We start from the raw sequence: 22,180 nt of genomic DNA on the forward strand, positions 1-22,180 counted from the left end.
TTTCACATTTATTTCTTTTAAATAAGTGTGGTCTTGAAACCACGGCTTTGAGGTTGTGTTGTAAAAGTGGGGTTGGGGGTTTGTGGGGGGGCCATGGAGAGAGCAGTAGCATCTCTGCATGGGGAGGTGGAATAAGGATCTCTGGTACAGATCTTGTAGATGGACTTGTCCTTGCAGGCCTGAATCAGCTCCTTTTGGATCTGAAAGTCTGTCAAGTCCATCAGGGCCTGCAGAAAACCACAAAGAGTTTCCAACTTCAGTACTATTCTTAGATATTGTATTAGATATTATTCTAGTGTTTATGATTACTGTGATTACTACAGACTTGATTGTTTCTAATACAATACATGACTACACACTGAGACACTCCCAGATATCTTATAGTGCTATACACTGGCCTGATCTACACCACCTTAAATTAGATTTATCATTGCAGGCATGCTATTATTGCACTGCTATTGTCTATTTTATCTTAAAAGTTATATTTACTAGTGTATCTCTGGTCTCTGCTGTTCCTCGAAGGTCTTCACATAGCAGGACAGAAATCAGCGGTGCGGGTTGCTGGAGGAAGCTCTGTGGTGGAGGTTTGGCTGCAGCTGTCTGCAAGAAATTTCAGGTGGCAAGCAGCAGCTGCAGATTGCTGTCATAGCCTATAGATGGGGGTTTGGCTGAGTCCTGCCAGAATCTACAGGTGGAGGTGACAGTGCAGGTTGCTGGCAGAGGCTGTTGGTGGAGGTTTGGCCGCAGCTGTTTGCCAGAATCTTTAGGTGGAGGCAATGGCTTTAGGTTGCTGACAGAGGCTGGAGGTGGAGGTCTAGTGGCAGCTCTCTGCTCTCTCTTGCAGGTTGAGGTGGATACTGCAGGTTGCTGTTAGAGGCTTTTGATTGAGGTTTGGTGCAGACATCTGCCAGAATCTGCAGGTGGAGGCAGCAGCTGCAGGTTGGTGACAGAGGCTGTTTAGTGGATGTGTGGTTGCAGCTGTCTACCAGAAACTACAGGTTGAGGCAGCGGTGGAGGCTGTTGTGTCAGTTTTGGTCTCATACAGTAATGACTACTTTGAGTTTAAAGTTCGGAGCATTTACTCATGCAACAGGCAGGTAAATGTTACATATAAGAGTAGCAGTCATCTCATCGTTAACTACGCAGCCTGTGATCCCCAACCAAAACGGAGCCCACCCTGTGACATTATCAAATGATCTTTTTCATTTCCTGTACTGCTGTGTTTTTTTTCTGGATCTGCCCTCATGTTGTCATCTGAAATGATGTAGCTGAGAAACTTGACCTCTATTTTCCTAAAATTCCCACTTTGACATTTTTAGTTTGACACCTGCCTTTTCCACTCGCTCCAGAGCATCATTCACCCTTGTGTCATGCTGCTCTTTTGCGGTCCCACAATTGAAGATGTCATACATGTGGGGCAAGCGGTTAAAGTGATAGCGCCCAGATGGCATGATGAAGGTCGTGTGAAGAGCTGATTCTTCAGAGAGGAGTGTTTGCCAAAAGACCGTGTTTGCGTCCAGCTTGGTGAAATACGCTCCTGTGAGCATGCCCAGGGTTTGGTCTTCAGAGGGAGCATGAACTTTTCCTGACACACCGACTCATTTAGGGCTGTCATGCTGACTACTTCTTCATTTTTTAGGGGCAACCATCATACCACAACACCAGTCTGCTGATCCCTCAACGCAGCTGATGATCCCTAAATTCTCCATCCTCTCCGACTCTTTTTTCACTTTACTCATAAGAAGTTATAAGACCTGCTGTGGCACAGAAAATGTCTTGGCATCAGGTGTGCGATTCATGGTGTGAAGTGTCTGAACCAGCCTGAGTACATCACAGAGTTTCGGATATGACTGTCTGACTGTGGCTCGGCCTATGTTTTCAACTCTGTTCATTAGCTTGTGTCTCACTGAAGCTGTTCTGCTCAGTAGCGCCACCCGTAGATCGCTCACTACATAGATTTTCTCTGTGGAGCAGGGTTTTTTTTTTCTGATTTTTCTTCTGTGTGCATGATTCCTTTAAACACCCGCTCAGGAATGGCTGTAACATTGGCTCCTGAGTCCAGTTTCAATGTTACCTTACTGCCTCTTGAGTTGATGTCAGCCATACATGGTTCCTCTTCTGAAGCCATCTCTCCACGACACAGTTCATCCATCCTCAGCAACCTCATTCACTGTGCTGTTGGACTTGCAGACGTTTTTATAATGTCCTTCTTTACCACAGTTGTGGCACAAATGCTGAGTGAGACGGTGACTTACCAAATTTGGGGATGCACAGTGTTCATAGCTGCTTTATCAGCACTCATCTCTCATCTGAAATCAGTCTGTTGTTGCTTTATTTCCTCTGACTGTTGAGCCATTGTGATAGCTTTTGTGGATGTGAGGTCTTTGTCAAGTGGCATCCTCTGTGACAGTGATGAATCTTTAAGACTCACTACTATTCTGTCTCTAAATTTCACCATGCAATTCTCCATCCTCAATTTTCTTCCAGTGCATAAAGTGCTGTGATGAATGAGTCCACTGTTTCAGTTGCCTGCACCACTCTCTTATTGAACTTAGCCCATTTGTACATCATTTGTTTGTGGAGGGCTGCAGCTTTCTGCCTGAACCTGCAGGTGGAGAAGAGGCCTACAGGTTTCTAACAGAGGCTGTAGTTGGAGATTTAGTGGCAGCTGTCTGACACATGGTATATGGTTTTTTAGCACTTTGAGCTGGTGGAATATTGCTGGCTGTGGCTGTAGTTTGAGTATTGGCCAAGTTGTCAGCCACAATCTGCAGGTGGAGCTATTATTGCAGATTGCAGAGAGGGCCTGGAGATGGAGGTTGAAAGAGGTTTCAGATGGCACCTGGTTCTTCAGCATCCTGAGGTAATGTAGCTGATGGAATCATAGTTAGACAATTTTGTCAAGCTTTTTGCCGTAGTCTGCAGGTCATGTTGCAGTTTGCTGACAGAGACTGAAGGCTTGAATTCGGTAGCAGCTGTCTGTGAAAATCTGCAGGTGGAGGGATAGCTGCAGATTGCTGACATAGACTGTAGTTGGAGATTTGGCAGCAGTTGTCTACTAAGATGTGCATGTTGAGATGGCAGCTCTAGGTTACTGATAGAGGCTGAAGGTGGATATTGACAAAGATTTCAGATGTCATGTGATTCATTAGGACTTTGAGGTGATGGAGCTGAAGAAATGATTCAGTAGTTGGAGGTTTGGTGCCAGCTACTTGCCAGAACCTACAGGTGAAGGGCAAAAGCTGCAGGTTGCTGACAGATGCTGATAGTCGGAAGTTCACTGCAGATTTCTGCCAGAATGTGCATCTGGATGCTGCAGAATGCTGAATGAAGCTGTAGTTAGTAGTCAGTTTTAAGAGGTTTACGAAGAAACGTGGTTTCTTGGCTCTGTGAGGTGATGGCGCCTATGGAATACAGCCTGCTGACAGAGACTGTTCCTTTTGTCATAATCTTAACATGGCAGTACAGGTAACTTAGCAAGTTGCTAATAAAGACTGTAGGTTGAGGTTGAAGGTTTTAGATGGCACATGTTTCTCCAGCACTTTGAGTGGATTGAGCCTATGTGAATATTGCTAATTGTTGTTGTATTTTCAGCATTTAGTCAAGCTGTCTGTTAGAATCTGCAGGTGGAGGTGGCGGTAAAGGTTGCTTACAGGAGCAGTAAATGGAGGGTTGGCGGCAGCTGTCTGCAAAATTCTGCAGGTGGAGGCAGCAGCTGCAGGTTGCTGATAGAGGCTGTAGTTTTAGGTCTGGAGGTTCTTCAGCACTTTCAGGTGATGGAGCTAATATTGTATAGCTGATTGTAGTTATAGTTTTAGCATTTGGCTGCAGCTTTTGCAACAATCTTCAGGTGAAGGGGCGGCTGCAGGTTACTCATATCAGCTACTGATGGACAATTCTCTGACATAATCTTTGGCCAAGCTTTCTGCCAGATTGCGAGGTGGAGGCAGCAACCAAGGGTTTCTGAATGAGCCTGTAGGTGGAGTTTTGATAGGAGCAGTCTGCCAGAATCTGCAGGTGGATACACAAGCTGTAGGTTCCTGACAGAAGCTGTAGGTGAAGTTTTTTTCTGTCTGTTTTCCTCCAGAATTGTCAGTTGCAGGAACTAACTGCAGGTTTCTGACAGAGGCTTTTGGTGGAGGTTTGCCCAGGCTGTGTGCCAGAATCTGCAGGTGTATGTGGCAGCTGCAGATTACCGACGGAGGCCGTAGATAGATGTTTGGAGGCAGTTGACTGCCAGAATATCCAGGTGGAGGCAGCAAATGTGGGTTGCTGACTGAGGCTTTAGGTGGAGGTTTGACCAGCCATCTGCCAAAATGTGCAGCTTGAGGCTGCAGCTGCAGGTTACTGACAAAGGCTTTAGATGAAGGTTTGGTGACAACAGCTCACCAGAATCCAAAGGTCTAGGTCCCAGCTGCAGATTCTTGTCATGGGCAGTGGATGGAGGTTTGGCCGCAGGTGTTGGGGGAATCCTCACATGGAGGCCCCAGTGCAATTTGCTGGAATAGGATGTTAGCTGTAGTTTGAGGTTTTGCAGCCGTTTTCTCCGAGGATGTGCACGTTGAGATTGCAGCTCTAAGTTGCTGACAGAGGCTGAAGGCTGAAATTAAAAGAGATTTCAGATGGCATGTTATTCTTAAGAACTTTGAGGAGATGGGGCAGAGGGAATGCTGCTGGTTGTGGTTGTAGTTTGAGCATTTGGCCAAGCCGTCTACCTACGTCTACAAGCGGAGTAGCAGTTTCCAGCCCGAGGCTGTAGTTGGCGGTTTTGCAGGAGCTGTTTGCGAAAATCTGTGGGTGGAATTTGTAGCTGCAAGTTTGAGACCGAGGTTAAAGATTGAGATGTAAGAGATTTTTGATGTTAAATGTTTCTTCAGCTCTTTGAGGTGTTGGAGCTGATGGGGTGCTGTAGTTATGACTAGTTTGATTATTTGGCCATGCTGTGTCTCAGAATATAAAATTGGAGGCAGTGGTGAAGGTTGCTGCCAGAGGCCATAGTTGGAGGCTTGGTAGCAGCTTACTGTCAAAATCTGCAGGTGGAAGCAGGAGCTGAAGATTGGTACATAGGTTTTTGGTGGAGATTTGGTGCCAGAATCAGCAAATGGAGGGAAATCTGCTGGTTGCTGATAGTGTACTAGTTGGAGGTTGAAGTAGGTTTCAGATGACACATGGTTCTTGCCATGCTGGAATATTGCTGGTAGTGGTTGTAGTTTAGAACATTTTGCCAAGCAGTTTCCCAGAATCTGCAGGTGAAGGTGGAAGTTGAAAAATGCTGATTTAGGCTTTTGGTGGAAGTTTAGTGCAGCTCTCTGCCAGAGTCTGCAGGTGCAGCTGACACCTGTAAGTTCCTCACAGATGATGTCGTTTGACGTTTGGGGCAACTGTTGGCTAGAATGTGCAGACAGCAGCTGCAGAATGCAGATAAAGGCTGTAGTTGGAGGCCGAGCGAGGTTTAAGATGACACGTGGTTCCTCAGCACTTAGAGGTGATGGAGATTATGGAATGTTGCTGGTCGTGGTTATAGATTTAGCAGTTGGCAGCAGCTATTTGCAAAAACGTGCAGGTAAAGGGTGGAAGCTGCAGATTGCTGACAGAGGCTGTAGTTTGAGCTTTCACAGCAGCAGTCTGCCAGAATCTGCAGTTGAAGGAAGCAAAGCAGGTACTGACAATGACGCTGCTGCAGCTGTCTGCAAGTAGTTGGAGGTCTGGCAGCAGTTGTCTGCTAAAATGTGCAGATGGATGCTACAGGTTGCTGGTACAGGCTATGAAGGTTGAAGGTTATGCTGGAGGCTGCAACTGCAGGTTTCTGACAGAGGCTTTAGGTGGATGTTTTGTGGCTGCAGTTTTGCTAGAATCTGCGGGCGTCTCATGGTGTCACATGTTCCCCAACACTTGGAGGTGATGGAGCGGATTATATATGGCTGGTTGTGGTTGTAGTTCAAGCATTTGGCCAAGCTGTCTCCCAGAATCTGCAGGTGGAGGCAGCAGTGCAGATTGTCTGAGAGAGGCTTAGGGTGGAGGTTTGGAATCAGTTGTTTGCCAGAATAAGCATGTGAAGGCGGCAGCTGCACGTTGCTGACATACTTTGTGAGTGGAGATTTGGTGTAGCCCTGGTGTCCATCCTCTCCAATTGTTTTTTCACTTTACCCATGAGAGGTAATGAGACCTGCTGTGGCATTTTAAAAGAAAATGGCTTGGCGTCAGGTTTGAGCTTCATGGTGTAAAGTGTGAAGCAGCCCGAGTCCATCTCAGAGTTTCGGATATGACTGTCTGACTGTGGCTCGGTCTATGGTGTCAACTCTGGTTATTAGTCTCACTGAAGCTTTTCTGCTCAGCAGCGCCAATCGTAGATTTCTCACTCCATAGATTTTCTCTGTAGTGGTCCTCTCTCCATATGAGAGTGTCTCTGAAGCTGAACCCCAAACAATACGTTTCTTTCCACCAGGACCACAGAGCAGTTTTTGTGCCTTTTCTAATTTTTAATTTGTGTGCGTGATTCCTTTAAACACCTGCTCAGGAATGGCTGTAACATTGGCTCCTGAGTCCAGTTTGAATGTTACTTACTGCCTCTTGAGTTGATGTCAACCATACATGGTTCATCATCTGAAGCCACCTCTCCAAGACAGAGTCCATCCATGTCCTCAGCCATCTCTTTCACTGTGCTGTTGGACCTGCTGACTTTCTCATAATGTTCTTTCTTGCCACAGTTGTGGCACAAATGCTGAGTGAGACGGTGACCAATACCAAATTTGGGGCATGCTTTCCGTTTCAGCTTTGTTTTGTTCTGTTTTTGTAGCTTTTTGTTGTTGTCTGTTTCTTGGATTCATATTTGTGCTGCTTTCCTGGCTTAAAATGCAGCGTTCATAGCGGGTTTACCAGCAGTCATCTCTCATCTTAAATCAGTCTGTTGTTGCTTTATTTCCACTGACTTTCGGTCCATTGTGATAGCTTTTGTGGGTGGCAGGTCTTTGTCAAGCTGCATCTTCTCTGACAGTGATGAATTATTAAGATTCACTAATATTCTGTCTCTCAAAAGTTCACCATGCAATTCTCCATCCTCATCATTTTCTTCCAGTGCATAAAGTGCTGTGATGAATGAGTCCACTGTTTCAGTTGGCTGCTGCACTCTCCTGTTGAACTTAGCCCATTCATATATCATGGTTTGTTTTTTTTTTGGAAGAAAATATAAACTGCACTGTATCAGTGCTGCATGCTGGCTTGTTTGTGGAGGGCTGCAGCTTTCTGTCAGAAATTGCAGGTGAAGGAGAGGCCGACAGGTTTCCAACAGAGGCTCACGTTGGAGGTGTGGCAGCAGCTATCCTCCAGAATTTGCTGGTGGAGGCGGAAGCTGCAGGTTGCTGACAGAGGCTGTAGTTGTCCTCTGTAATGGAGCTTATGGCATGTTGCTGGTTGTACCTTGAACAGAGCTGTCGCCAGAATCCTCAGATGGAGGATGAAGCTGCAGGTTGTTGGCAGAGGCTTCACGTGAAGGTCAAAAGGAGTTTCACATGGCGCTTTGTTTTTTAGCACTAAGATGATGTAGCACTTAAATCTTTAGCACTAAGATGATCTGCTGCTTTGTTTTTTAGCACTTAGATGGTGTCCTAAACTTATGGATCCTGGTTGTGGTTGTAGTTTGAGCATTTGATACATTCTGTCTGGCCATAAGCCACTGCTGTGGCCAAACCTCCATCCTCACGTGGAGGTCCCAGTGCAATTTGAATTACAATTAAAGCAGATGAAATGCTGCTGGTTGTGTTTGTAGTTTGACAGTATGGCCAAGATGTTTGTCAGAAACTGAAGGTTGCATTGCAGCGCTGAGGCTTTTAATGAAAGTTAGGTGAAGCCATCTGCCTGAATCTGCACATGGAGGCAAAAGCTGCAGGCTCTGGAAAGAGGGTGAAGTTGGCAGTTTTCCCACAGTCACCTGCTAGAATGTTCAGGTTGAGTTGAGATGACTCCATGAGACACTTTCTGATGACACATGGTTCTTCAGCACTTTGAGGTGATGGAGCTGATGACATTTTCAGGTTTGGCCATGCTTTCCCCCAGAATCTTCAGGTGGAGGCAAATATTGCAGACTGCCTACAGAAGCTGTAGTTTGAGGTTTGCAGCAGTTTTCTCCGAGGATGTGCACGTTGAGATTGCAGTTCTAGGTTGCTGACAGAGGCTGAAGGTGGAAATAGCAAGAGTTGTCTGATTGCATGTGATTCTTAAGAACTTTGAGGAGAGTGAGCCGAGGGAATGGTGGTGGTTGTGGTCGTAGTTTGAGCATTTGGCCAAGCCATCTACCCAAATCTGCAGGTGGAGTTGCAGTTTCTAGGCAGAGGCTGTAGTTGAATGTTTTGCAGGAGCTGTTTGCCAAAACTTGTGGATGAAATTTGTAGCTGCAGGATTCAGACCGAGGTTGAAGATAGAGATGAAAGAACGTTTTGATGGCAAATATTTCTTCAGCACTTTGCAGTGTTCAAGCATATGGAATGCTGTAGTTATGACTGTAGTTTGATTATTTGGCCATGCTGTGTCTCAGAATATAAAAGTGGAGGCAGTGGTGAAGGTTCCTGCCAGAGGCCATAGTTGGAGGTTTGGTAGGAGCTTACTGCCAAAATCTGCAGGTGGAAACAGCAGCTGAAGATCGGTACATAGGTTTTTGGTGGAGATTTGGTGCCAGAATCTGCAAATGGAGGGAAATCTGCTGGTTGCTGATCGAGGCACCAGTTGGAGGTCGAAATAGGTTTCAGAATATACATGTTTCTTGCCATGCTGGAATATTGCCGGTTGTGGTTATTTTTAGCATTTTGCCAAGCAGTTTGAGGTGGATGTTGATAATTGCGGATTTAGACTTTTGGTGGAGGTTTAGTGCAGCTCTCTGCCAGAGTCTGCAGGTGCAGGTGAAAGCTGTAAGTTCCTCACAGATGCTGTAGTTTGAAGTTTGGGGACAGTTGTTGGCCAGAATGTTCAGACAGCAGCAACAGAATGCAGATAAAGGCTGTAGTTGGAGGCTGAATGAGGATTAAGATGACACATGGTTCCTTAGTACTTAGCGGTGATGGAGCTTATGTCTTTGGCTGTTGTTTTAGATTTAGCAGATGGTGGTAGCATTTTGCAAGAACGTACAGGTAAACGGTGGAAGCTGCAGGTTGCTGACAGAGGCTGTAGCTGGTTTCACAGCAGCTGAATCCTTTTTCCTCCACCTGCAAGAATCTGCAGGGGGAGGAAAGAGGTGCAGGTTCCTGACAGCCTGACAGAGGCTTCAGGTGGAGGCCAAAAAAGGTTTCATATTGCACGTTTCTTCAGCACCTTGAGGTGATGGAGTGGAGTTTTTTGGCAGCAGGCTGCCAGAATCTGCAGGTAGAGGCTGCAGCTAAAGTTTGATGACAGAGGCCATAGGTGGAGTTTTATGGCGGCGGTCTATCAGAATCTGCAGGTGGAGGCAGCACCTGCAGGTTAATGACAGAGGCTATAGGTGGAGTTTTATGGCAGCGGTCTGCCAGAATCTGCAGGTGGAGGCGGCACCTGCAGGTTAATGACAGAGGCTATGGTGAGGTTTTGTAAAAGCAGTCTGCCACAATCTGCAGTTGGAGGCGACAGCTGCAGGTAAATGGCAGACGCTTTAGATAAAGATTGTTTTTAAGCGGTCCGCCAGGATCTGCAGATGGAGGCGGCAGCTGCAGGTCACTGACAGAAGCTTGAGGTGGAGGTTTTGAGGCAATAGACTCCCAGAGCCTACAGGTGGAGGCGGAGGCTGTAGCTGGTGGTTTTGAGGGTTAGGGTTAGGTGAAGGTTTTGAGACAGCGATCTGCCAGAATCTGCAAGGGGAGGCGGCAGCTGCAGGTCACTGGCAGAGGCTGTAGCTAGAGGTTTTGAGGCAGCGGTCTGACAGAATCTGCAGGTGGAGGCAGCACCTGCAGGTTAATGACAGAGGCTGTGGATGGAGTTTTTTTGAAGCAGTCTGCCAGAAACTGCAGCTGGTGTCGGAAGCTGGAGTTTATTGACAGAGGCTGTAGGTGAGGTTTTGTAAAAGCGTTCTGCCACAATCTGCAGTTGGAGGTGACAGCTGCAGGTTAGTGACTGACACTTTAGATGGAGATTGTTTTCAAGCGGTCTGCCAGAACCTGCAGGTGGAGGCGGAAGCTGCAGGTCACTGACAGAGGCTATAGGTGGAGGTTTTTGGGAGCGGTTTGCCAGAACCTGCAGGTGGAGGCGGCACCTGCAGGTTGCTGACAAACCCTTTAGAGGGTCGTTGTTTTGAAGCTGTCTGCTGGAATCTGCAGGTGGAGGCGTTAGCTGCAGGGTAATGACAGAGGTTGTGCGTTGCAGACTTCACATTTGAAGGCGGCTGTGAGAGGCTTTTGGTGGAGGATGGATCTAGAAACTTAGAATTGTATCACTATAAAAACTATTACCACTACAAGTATTTTTTTGCCCAGTTGAAATAATTCAGTCATGAAAACTTGCAAGTCAAATAAATCCAACCCAAGAACATGCACTTGAAAATCTTACTCAGATTACTTACTTTAAACATGCAATGCAAATGAAACTTACCTAAAAACATTTAATTCAAAGAAAACTTATCTAGAAACATGTAATTCAAAGGAAACTTAGCCAAAAACATGCAATTCAAAGAAACCTTACCTAAAAACATACTCTTAAAATGGAACATATTTAAAAACATACAGTTGAAATATACTTGATGTAAAATAGTTTCAGTTTAGCTCATTTTATGAGAAAAACATGAATTCAAAATCAGTTGCCAGGACAAAAGCGCTTACCTGCAGACTCACCTGCAGGTTCAGCAGCTCTCTTGCTCCACCTGCTGCCAACCTGGTTTCTCCTCTTGATCAGGAGCCTCACGTTCCTTACCCACTTTGGCTCAGGGCCACTGCACAACGGCTGAGACTTACCGGATGCCGCAGGTCCTTGAGGGGGGCTTGCAACCAAAGACTTACCTGGTGACGGAGGTGAGTCAGAGGAGCTCGGCTCAGGGTCACAGCCACGGGGGGAGTCTGGTGCAGGGACCAAACGGAGGATGAGCCGTGGAAGGCTGCACCCGTCTGGGTTTGGGATGAGCACGCTGGTCCAAGTAGCACCCTGGTCCACCGGAGGGTTAAAACAAATACAACTGTCAGACCCCTGCTCCGTATTTTGTTTACACAACATGGGTTGTTCTACCATAATCATTTTCTGGAAAAGTCATCACATCACAGGTAGATAATATGTCAAATAAATGATGTGCAGACTCAGTGGAGTCCTTGCCCTTCTTACATGGTTTCCCAGTGGACTGGATGCACCAGAGTAGCTGGGTGAGGAACCAGGGGAGGAGCCAGACGAAGAGCTACTCTGGGAGGCTGACGCTGGGACCCTCCGCAAGATGAGCCGTGGGCTGTCGGGTCTGCCGGGGACTGGCTCAAGGACGCACCTGAAGCGCTGTTTGATGCAAAGTTTTAAAGAAACACAACGGTGAGAATACTGCTCCACATCACGTTTTTATTGTATTTCTGGAAAAGTCATCACATATATGGAAAATGTGTCAAATGTGTGATGTAGACAGACTGTGGAGTCCTTGCATTACTTACAGTGTCCCCCAGAGGACTGGAGGCACGAGACGAGGCAGACGAAGAGCCAGACGAGGAGCCAGACGAGGAGCCGGGGGAGCTGCAGTGGAGGGCTGGCGCTGTGTCACTCGGAAGTGGCGACAGGATGCACCCATAGCGCTTGTCCAACTAAAGGTAAAAACAAGCACAACCCTGAGAGCACTGCTCCACATCATGTTATCAAAGCATGGCTTGTATTTCTGGAAGTAACTTCATATCACACAGTCCTGCACTGAAAATGTTATTTAAGTCAAATGAAGTATAATCAGGAACAGGTATTAAGAGTGAAAGTACCCAATGCAGAAAAAATAGTTCTAGACAGAAAAAACACAGCCTAAAATACATAAAAAAAACAAAACAACACTCCAAACAAGGGTCAAAAAACACCTCCAAAACAAAAAAACTCAAACAAAACTTTTAAAAAAAAAAAAAATGGGAAAAAAACTCACAATTACAGAAAACTTGAAAAATAAAAACCCACTCCCAAAACAAAAAAAAATTTACTCAAATGTTTCGTGTTGCTGTTGTACTTGTTCACTGTTTTGTAATTGAATTTGTGATACAACATCATATTTTATAAACTCCTATTGTGTTTTTTTCTGCAAAACATCTGAACATGTAACGAAAGCTGTCAGTTAAATGTAGTCAAGTAAAAAGAACAATATTTCCTTCTTAAATTCAAAAAATAAAATTACTCAAGTAAAGCACAGGTACCTCAGTGTCATACTTAAACACAGTACTTGAGTAAATGTACTTGGTTAGATTCCACCAGTGTTGGAAAATATTTCAGTGCGTCATGTTCAGACTCAGGGAGTCCTTGCATTTCTTACAATGTCTCTTTCAAGACTGGATGCACCAGAGTAGAACGGGAGGAGCCAGGGAGGAGCTACTCTGGGAGGTCGGTGATGGGACCCTCCGGAGGACGAGCAGCGGACTGCTGGGCCGGCCAGGGACAGGAACAAGGGTGTAACTGCAGCGCTGAGCCATCTGAAGGTAAAGACAAATCCTACAATGAAACCACTGCTCTGCGTCGTGTTGAGATACCATGGACTGTTATACCATACTGACTTTCTCGTAAATTCATCACATCATCTGTTTAATGTGAAAGAGTAACACAATGCAATAATACTTCATTAAAAGTACATTTTAAGCATTAAATTATTGACAGGCAAAAATATAAAAGTATTTGTAATCTCGAAAATACCACAGTGCCAAATGTCAGCATTTCTTTCACGGTGTTACCTTACATATGTCAGCGTGCACGTACAACCTGATGGCACACATGGAAGCTGTTACACTCTTATTTTCTTTTGACACATCAAACCCATTAGCACACAGTCAGCACTGATACAGCTTAAGTGTGCAGAATACAGTAAAATGTAACATTTCAGACTACATGTTGATGGCAAACTCAGAAAATTAGGTCACAATCTACTTTTGGAAACTAACTCAAATTTGTGCATGTTTGTTTGTATGTTTGTTTTAAGTCATAATAGCTATGTTATTTATGAAACCAGTTTGTTCTGTTAAGAGTCTGGAAGCTTTATCACAGCAGACAGGCATGGATGGATTATGAATTGGCCTACCAGACACAGGCCCAGGGGCCCAGAGTGTCAGGGGCCCTCTTGCCTCCACCCCCAAAATGTCTCTGACATTAACATGAAAAAGACAAACAACGACTCCAACAACAGAAATTCATGTGACAAATACAAAAAAATACAAAAAATTAACTCAGAGAGAAAACATTTCCTCAAAGAGACAAAACGCTACAAAAAAGTTACACAATTAGTTCAAAAAAACACAAATTGACCAACAGAAAAAGACAAAAGACACAAAATAACCTAAATTACCCTAAAGGTACACAAGATTACCAAAAATTTTACCGTAAAGAGACAAGGAACTACCAAAAAGATCCGTAATTTGCCACAAACATTTACAAATCTACCAAATAAGATGCAAAATTACCCAAAGAGACATACGATTACTCAAAGAGATGCAAGGTTACTAACCCTCAAAAGGTTACTGCAAACAATCACAAATTGACTTAAAAAGATACATAATTACCTCAAAAAGATGCAAAACTGCCTCAAAGATACACACAATTACTAAAGTCTGTAATTTACCTCAAAAAACAAAACAAACATTGACCAAAAAACACAAAAATTAACTTCAAAAAGAAACAAAATTACAATTAAGAATCAAAACTAACAAAAAAGTCAGTAATTTACCACAAACAATTACAAATCTACCTGAAATGGCATGAACTTACCTCAGAAATACTAAATTTCTTTAAAGAGACAAAAAAACCCACCAAAACGTCACAAAATTATCTCAAAGAAACACCAATCAACCAAAAAAGACACACCTGACAGACGCAGTTACCTCAGAGACACAAAACGACCTTTAAAGTAAGTTATTTACACAAATCGACCTATAAGGACACAAACTTACCTCAAAGAGAAACAAATCAACCAAAAAAAGACACAAAATTATGCCAAAGACACAAAGTGACCTCAAAGACACATTACCTGAGAGAGACAAAATTACCCAGGGACACAAAATGACCCCAAAGACACAAAACGAGTACAAAAGACACAAAACCTAAAACTGTGTGTGTCCTGCCCTATATGAAGCAGAAGTGGTGGGGCCTTTTGTGAATCGTGCCCAGGGGCCCATTGTCTCATAATCCGCCCCTGCACAGAGGAGCTACAGAAAGATAGCTGTCTTTGAAATTTAGCCCCAAATCATTCAACAATATGTCAATTCTAACTTCTCTTGCTGACTGAGAAAAAGTCAGCAGCATATCAGCGTGTTTTTCTCGAAAAATCTCTTCGCCCAGCTGTTTTACAGCCTCTGTTTCACACTGTGTGTGTTGCTCAGGATATGATAACATCATAACATTACTCCTTTTTGCTTCAATTACTTATACATTTTAAAGATCTGACTTATGATGAGCATGTTCAAATGATAAGTTTGTTGCTGCTTTCATCTCTGATGGCCTGAATCCCCAAGAAGTGAACAAACAAACATTATTGTTATTGGCAATGCTTATGTTACTTGTTGAGGATGAAACGGACAGGTGGTGAACCAAAGAAAGCAGCTTTAGATTTATTGATTCAAACTTGGTCACAACAGTCAAAAGTCAGCTGGATTTGATTAATTTACACTGAAAATAGAAAATATTGTCCATATTAGCAATTAGTCGTTAATTTTTCAGGTCGATTGGGAAGGTCTCAACGGTGAAACAGACAGGAAACAACATGGGGTTAAACAGAATAAAAACCTCACGTCTACCATGAATTATACCGTTTGTCAGTGACAGTAGGTCTTAAGAAGATGTCCAGATGTGAAAAGTCTCAGTTTGAAGTTTCTTTCTCAGAAAAATCGTCGAGTGAAAGTAGATTTCGTGGTGTTTCTGCTGCTGGAAAGTTTGTTTTAGTTTGAAAAATCAAACGATGCGTAACGACGCATTGGAACCATCAGGTCTGTTCTGAGAACACGTCATAGCTCAAAGTTGTCCTTCAGTCCTCATCAGCCAGTCCAGTGATGCCAAATGATGTTTGCTTCAGTCATTTCATTTCTGTGTCTTCTCTCTTCTGTTATGATACTTTGTTTTCATATTCACGTGGACAGTTTTTCTCCAATACACACCATATATCCTATGCCAGATTTCCAGAGAAAATATCCCTATATAAATACCCAGACTCCATATATCATACCTTCACATGAAAAATCATTATAACGATTATTACTTGCACACCAGAGAAGAGATGTTGTACTCCATCTCCCTGTACAATCAATATAGACAAATTACATTTTATATTTCATTTTCGCTGGGCGCTCCGTCCCTTTTTATCGCTTGTCAACAGAGCCGCACTGCGCTTTTACGCACGAATGGTGGCACTGTGAAGGACAGCAGAGCGCCATGAAGGCCGTCAGCGTGTGAGCGTTTTTCTGCCTCCACACCAAGAAGGTGATTCTGCTGCCTGCTCTGCTGTTGTTTCTCTGGGGAAGAAGTGGGATTGAAGCTTCACTTTGGATGGAGACTTCCGTCGCTTCACCGGGGCCGCCAACAGCGTTTAAATCGCTCCAGAAAACAGCTGTAGCAGCTGAGCCACGATCCGACTCTGGTCCAGAGTCTGAACCAGAGAGGAACATTGAGGGCAGAAAATATCTGTTGCATCTGTCTCTAACTGGAGTGATGTTGGGCACTGTGGAACCAAATTACGCACGGCAGATCCGCTCATTACATTTTGTGCAACGAGCCTCAGATGCAAGAAAAACTGTAAACGGAGAAAAAGCCGTTAATGTCACAGTTTCTTCTGTTTTGGGTTTTTTTTTTTTTCTGATTTCCACACCGTGTCCAAGTGCGCCACAGGTGCGCCAAGGGAGCCCGATCACGCACTTACCCAAAGTATTTTTGGCAAGCTGCCGACGCACTTGGTAGAGCTCACCTGCGCGTGATCTGGCTGAGATGCTTGGTCCGCGATAGTAGATCCCGTGATGTGCTCTTGTGCGCACAGAAAGTTGGGGGACATAAAGTCTCCTTGTCCTCACTGTTTAGGCTGGAGTGCGTCAAACGAACTTTGCGCTGTTTTAACGGGTTTCTGCGATGGACGCAACATTGAGCGTCAACATATTGTTGCCGTTTGTTGAGAATGAAACTCTGATCAGCTGCGGTGTCATCCAGGGCCCTAAGCATCTATTTAAAATCGGGGGGGAGGGGACCCTTTTAAATCAGCACCTTTTAGAATTCCACCCAGGCCAAATTTTTGGAAACTCAACAGCTTAACTGATAAATTTACAGCAACTTGAAATAAATAAATCTTTGAACAGGAGTTCTCAAAGTTTACATGGCTGTGTAGGGAGCCAGCATATAATCAAGAAGCCCACAGGAAAAGTGCACAGAATGGCAGTTTTTATGTCATTTTTATGACATCCTAAACTGTGACTTTTCTATGACATGAGGCGACCACAATGACACAAACTGAACTCAAAGACACATAAAATTACATCAAAGAGACACAAAACTACAAAAAAGACACAAATCTACCTGAAATGAACAGCAGAAAATCCCAGAGCCTCAAAATTAATTCAAATTTACCTCAACAAGACAGAAATTTAAGTTAAAAACACATAAAATGAGCTCAAAGAGAAACAAATGTACCTCTAAATTGACCACAGTGAAACAAATTCGACTCAAGGAGACAGAAACTGACACGTCAAAGTCACAAACTGACCTCTCACAGAAACAATGTTGCTGCAAAGAGACACAAAGTGACCATGGCAGCACAAATAGACCTTTCAGAGACACAAAATTACGTCAAAGATATACAAAATAACTGCAGTGACACAAATTAACCTCAAATACACAAGCTGACCTCAAAAAGACACAAAATCAACCTCAGAGACACAGAATGACTTACGATATACACAACATGACTTAAGAGAAAAGCTCTGGACATCTTCGAGACAGATATTTATACATTTATTTTTATATTTATGCATTCATTTACTGATTACTGTATTTATTTACACATTTATTCACATATTTATTTACTTTATACATTTTTGTCAATTATTAATGTATTTACTTACTTATTCCTTTATTTGTATGTTTGTTTGTTTTTCTTTAAGTATTTATTTACATATTTACATATATATTAACTTATTACTGTTTTTGTTAACTCATTTATTAACATATTTATTTACTCAGTCCTGTACTGGCATAATTAATTAAACATGGAGATATTTATAAATTTATTTTCAGTTCATGCATTCATTTTCTGATTCCTGTATGTATTTACACATTTATTCACATATTATTTTACTTTATTTTGTGTTTATCTATACATTTATTTGTACATACATATGCTTTTAGCTGTTTGTATTTGTCAATTCATTTTTTTTTTTTACATTTATTCATTCATTTATTAAAATATTTATTTCCTAATACCTGTATTTATAAATATATCCACATTCATTTATATATGTATTTATAAAATGACATGTTTGAGAGGCTGCAATGTCCTCATAATAGCTACCAGGATGACTTTTAACCAAGCTAGCTAGTTGAAGGCCAGCAGGCTGTAATACACTGGCAGCTTCACTGTTTGATGAATAAAACATGAATATAAAACACTTAAAGCAAAAATGTAGCCCAACATTTGGCCTGAGTGAGCAAAGCCGTATTGTTGTTGTGACATGGCCAGAAAGGTGAGGGGAGAGACGTATGCATAGTTTTGATAACCTTTTGAAACCTGAGTAAATCGGCTTGACTTCTGACAAATTCAGAAATTGTGAAAAATGAGTAAAAATTGATGAAGAAAATGACCTGAAAATAGAATTACATGTTAAAGCCATGAAGAAAAAATATATACTTTTTAAAGAAAACATTTAAGCATTTAAAAAAACCAGTTTTCTTTCTTCTATTGCTTATTTTCAGGGTATTTCCGTGTAATTTTTTAATTAATTTCTTGCTAATGTTTTGGTCATGTCTTCTCCCCATGTTTTTAATCAATTTTTGCTCTGGTGTCAAAGGGTTAAAGGTTAAGTAAGGTTAAGTAGAATAACTTTAACCTTAACATTACCTTAATAAAAAAACTGCTAAAATGTTTTAGCTCTCTCAGCTCTGCTCTATCATGTTGCATCCTGGGTCACTCTGCTCAGGTGTGCTGCTGCTCACAGGTGAAGGGGGCGTGACCTTTGTGAACAGAGAGCAGGGAATTGTTTGGGAAGGGGGTTTGAAGGAGGAAACAGGAGGGGAGGTGGAAGCTGGGCAGCTTGCTGATGAAAAAAGCCTTCACTTGTGTCTTTTTTATGCTGTTTCCTCAACAGGCTGCAGGAGGAAGAGAAGCAGTGTGTGTGGTGGACCATGAACACAGAGCAGAGGTTCCTTCCTTCACTCCCAGGTGACTTAGATTCTTTTTTGTGGATGTTTTTCCATTTTTTTGCAATGCATCACATTTTCTGGTTTTCTATTTTTGGATTTTGAAAGGGTGGACTATGAACATTTCTGTTCTCAGGTGTTTTAACCCTTTGAAACCTGGAGCGACATCACTTCTCTTGTGCTGCTTTTAGACACTTTTCACAAGTATTTAACCCTTTGAAGCCTGAGTAAAGTGGTGCAATTTCTCTTCAAAACATGAAGAAAAAGTCAATGAGCAACTTGGTAAGAAATCTTCCGCAGATTGCAGGAAATAAGCAGATTTAGAGAATTAAAAAACAAACAAACAAACAAAAAAATATTTTAAAGCAAGGAAAATGTTTAGGGAAAATAAAGAATAAAGTAAGGGAAAAAATTATATTGTTCATATTCATGTGTTTAAATTATGTTACAGAATTTTAATATTTTTAAACCACCTTTCTCAGTCATTTTCTTTTTTTAACTTTCAATTTTTTTTCGATTATTTTAAACTAAATTCTAGGCAATTTTCTTCTTTTACTTATTTCTGGCAATATTTTGGGGCCTTTCATCATTTCTCATTGCCTTCTTCACATGATTTTAAAAGAGGTCAAAACTATTTTCTCAGGTTCCAAAGGGTTAATTTGGACTATAAGGACAATAATTTAAGTAGAAAATCCTCCACTTTAGATTTTACTCGTATCTTTATTGGGGACGAGGTTACTTTCTTGATAAACTGTGTCCAACCCCATTTAAATTTTGATGCAGCACTCTCTTTTGCTTGTGTCAGTAGAGAGTTAAAAGCAGACCCATTATATTAATAAACACTCCTTTAACCAAGTTAAACTTTCCACCAGAATTACTTTCATCGAGTTAACCAACATCAGTCCTCATCATGAATATCAAATATTTTTAATTTTCAGAAATTTAGCCCTTTAAATGCCAGGTTTTTGTCAGGATGCCGCTATGTTTTAAATGAAAAATGCCAAATATGGTAAAAATCATCATCAGGTTGAAAATAGTCAAAACGACATATTCCAAGGCGGAAGCTCAGAATAACTCCTAGAAATAATACAACACATGTTTTATGCTTTGATGGCTGTGGGATCAAAAATTGCACAATTTTTCCACAGTGTATTTTAGACTTATTATAGGAGCTGAGCTGGAAATTCCAAGATTAAACAAAAATGCACAATCTTGCCAAAATGTATGAATTGTGTGCATGAACACAGCTAAACTTATCAAACAATGAAGAATGAAAAGCCTGTAAAATGTACCAAACAGTCCCTAAGGGTTAAAGGTCCAGTGTGTAAGATTTTGTGGCATGGAAGTGTACATTCATGTTTGAATATAGTTTTGAATTCCAAAACAGTTTGTCAAGTTCATATTAACAAGGTAAAGCAGTTTATAGTATGTGTCTTGATTGAATACCAAATGTATATGCAAATACATTTACTTTATGATCTTAACTTTCACATTTATTTCTTTTAAATAAGTGTGGTCTTGAAACCACGGCTTTGAGGTTGTGTTGTAAAAGTGGGGTTGGGGTTTGTGGGGGGGCCATGGAGAGAGCAGTAGCATCTCTGCATGGGGAGGTGGAATAAGGATCTCTGGTACAGATCTTGTAGATGGACTTGTCCTTGCAGGCCTGAATCAGCTCCTTTTGGATCTGAAAGTCTGTCAAGTCCATCAGGGCCTGCAGAAAACCACAAAGAGTTTCCAACTTCAGTACTATTCTTAGATATTGTATTAGATATTATTCTAGTGTTTATGATTACTGTGATTACTACAGACTTGATTGTTTCTAATACAATACATGACTACACACTGAGACACTCCCAAATATCTTATAGTGCTATACACTGGCCTGATCTACACCACCTTAAATTAGATTTATCATTGCAGGCATGCTATTATTGCACTGCTATTGTCTATTTTATCTTAAAAGTTATATTTACTAGTGTATCTCTGGTCTCTGCTGTTCCTCGAAGGTCTTCACATAGCAGGACAGAAATCAGCGGTGCAGGTTGCTGGAGGTAGCTCTGTGGTGGAGGTTTGGCTGCAGCTGTCTGCAAGAAATTTCAGGTGGCAAGCAGCAGCTGCAGATTGCTGTCATAGCCTATAGATGGGGTGAGTCCTGCCAGAATCTACAGGTGGAGGTGACAGTGCAGGTTGCTGGCAGAGGCTGTTGGTGGAGGTTTGGCCGCAGCTGTTTGCCAGAATCTTTAGGTGGAGGCAATGGCTTTAGGTTGCTGACAGAGGCTGGAGGTGGAGGTCTAGTGGCAGCTCTCTGCTCTCTCTTGCAGGTTGAGGTGGATACTGCAGGTTGCTGTTAGAGGCTTTTGATTGAGGTTTGGTGCAGACATCTGCCAGAATCTGCAGGTGGAGGCAGCAGCTGCAGGTTGGTGACAGAGGCTGTTTAGTGGATGTGTGGTTGCAGCTGTCTACCAGAAACTACAGGTTGAGGCAGCGGTGGAGGCTGTTGTGTCAGTTTTGGTCTCATACAGTAATGACTACTTTGAGTTTAAAGTTCGGAGCATTTACTCATGCAACAGGCAGGTAAATGTTACATATAAGAGTAGCAGTCATCTCATCGTTAACTACGCAGCCTGTGATCCCCAACCAAAACGGAGCCCACCCTGTGACATCATCAAATGATCTTTTCATTTCCTGTACTGCTGTTTTTTTCTGGATCTGCCCTCATGTTGTCATCTGAAATGATGTAGCTGAGAAACTTGACCTCTATTTTCCTAAAATTCCCACTTTGACATTTTTAGTTTGACACCTGCCTTTTCCACTCGCTCCAGAGCATCATTCACCCTTGTGTCATGCTGCTCTTTTGCGGTCCCACAATTGAAGATGTCATACATGTGGGGCAAGCGGTTAAAGTGATAGCGCCCAGATGGCATGATGAAGGTCGTGTGAAGAGCTGATTCTTCAGAGAGGAGTGTTTGCCAAAAGACCGTGTTTGCGTCCAGCTTGGTGAAATACGCTCCTGTGAGCATGCCCAGGGTTTGGTCTTCAGAGGGGAGCATGAACTTTTCCTGACACACCGACTCATTTAGGGCTGTCATGCTGACTACTTCTTCATTTTTTAGGGGCAACCATCATACCACAACACCAGTCTGCTGATCCCTCAACGCAGCTGATGATCCCTAAATTCTCCATCCTCTCCGACTCTTTTTTCACTTTACTCATAAGAAGTTATAAGACCTGCTGTGGCACAGAAAATGTCTTGGCATCAGGTGTGCGATTCATGGTGTGAAGTGTCTGAACCAGCCTGAGTACATCACAGAGTTTCGGATATGACTGTCTGACTGTGGCTCGGCCTATGTTTTCAACTCTGTTCATTAGCTTGTGTCTCACTGAAGCTGTTCTGCTCAGTAGCGCCACCCGTAGATCGCTCACTACATAGATTTGCTCTGTGGAGCAGGGGTTTTTTTTCTGATTTTTCTTCTGTGTGCATGATTCCTTTAAACACCCGCTCAGGAATGGCTGTAACATTGGCTCCTGAGTCCAGTTTCAATGTTACCTTACTGCCTCTTGAGTTGATGTCAGCCATACATGGTTCCTCTTCTGAAGCCATCTCTCCACGACACAGTTCATCCATCCTCAGCAACCTCATTCACTGTGCTGTTGGACTTGCAGACGTTTTTATAATGTCCTTCTTTACCACAGTTGT

Source organism: Plectropomus leopardus, chromosome 17 (assembly GCF_026936395.1).
Source record: "Plectropomus leopardus strain MGB_pleo_1.0 chromosome 17, ASM2693639v1, whole genome shotgun sequence".
NCBI lineage: Eukaryota > Metazoa > Chordata > Actinopteri > Perciformes > Serranidae > Plectropomus > Plectropomus leopardus.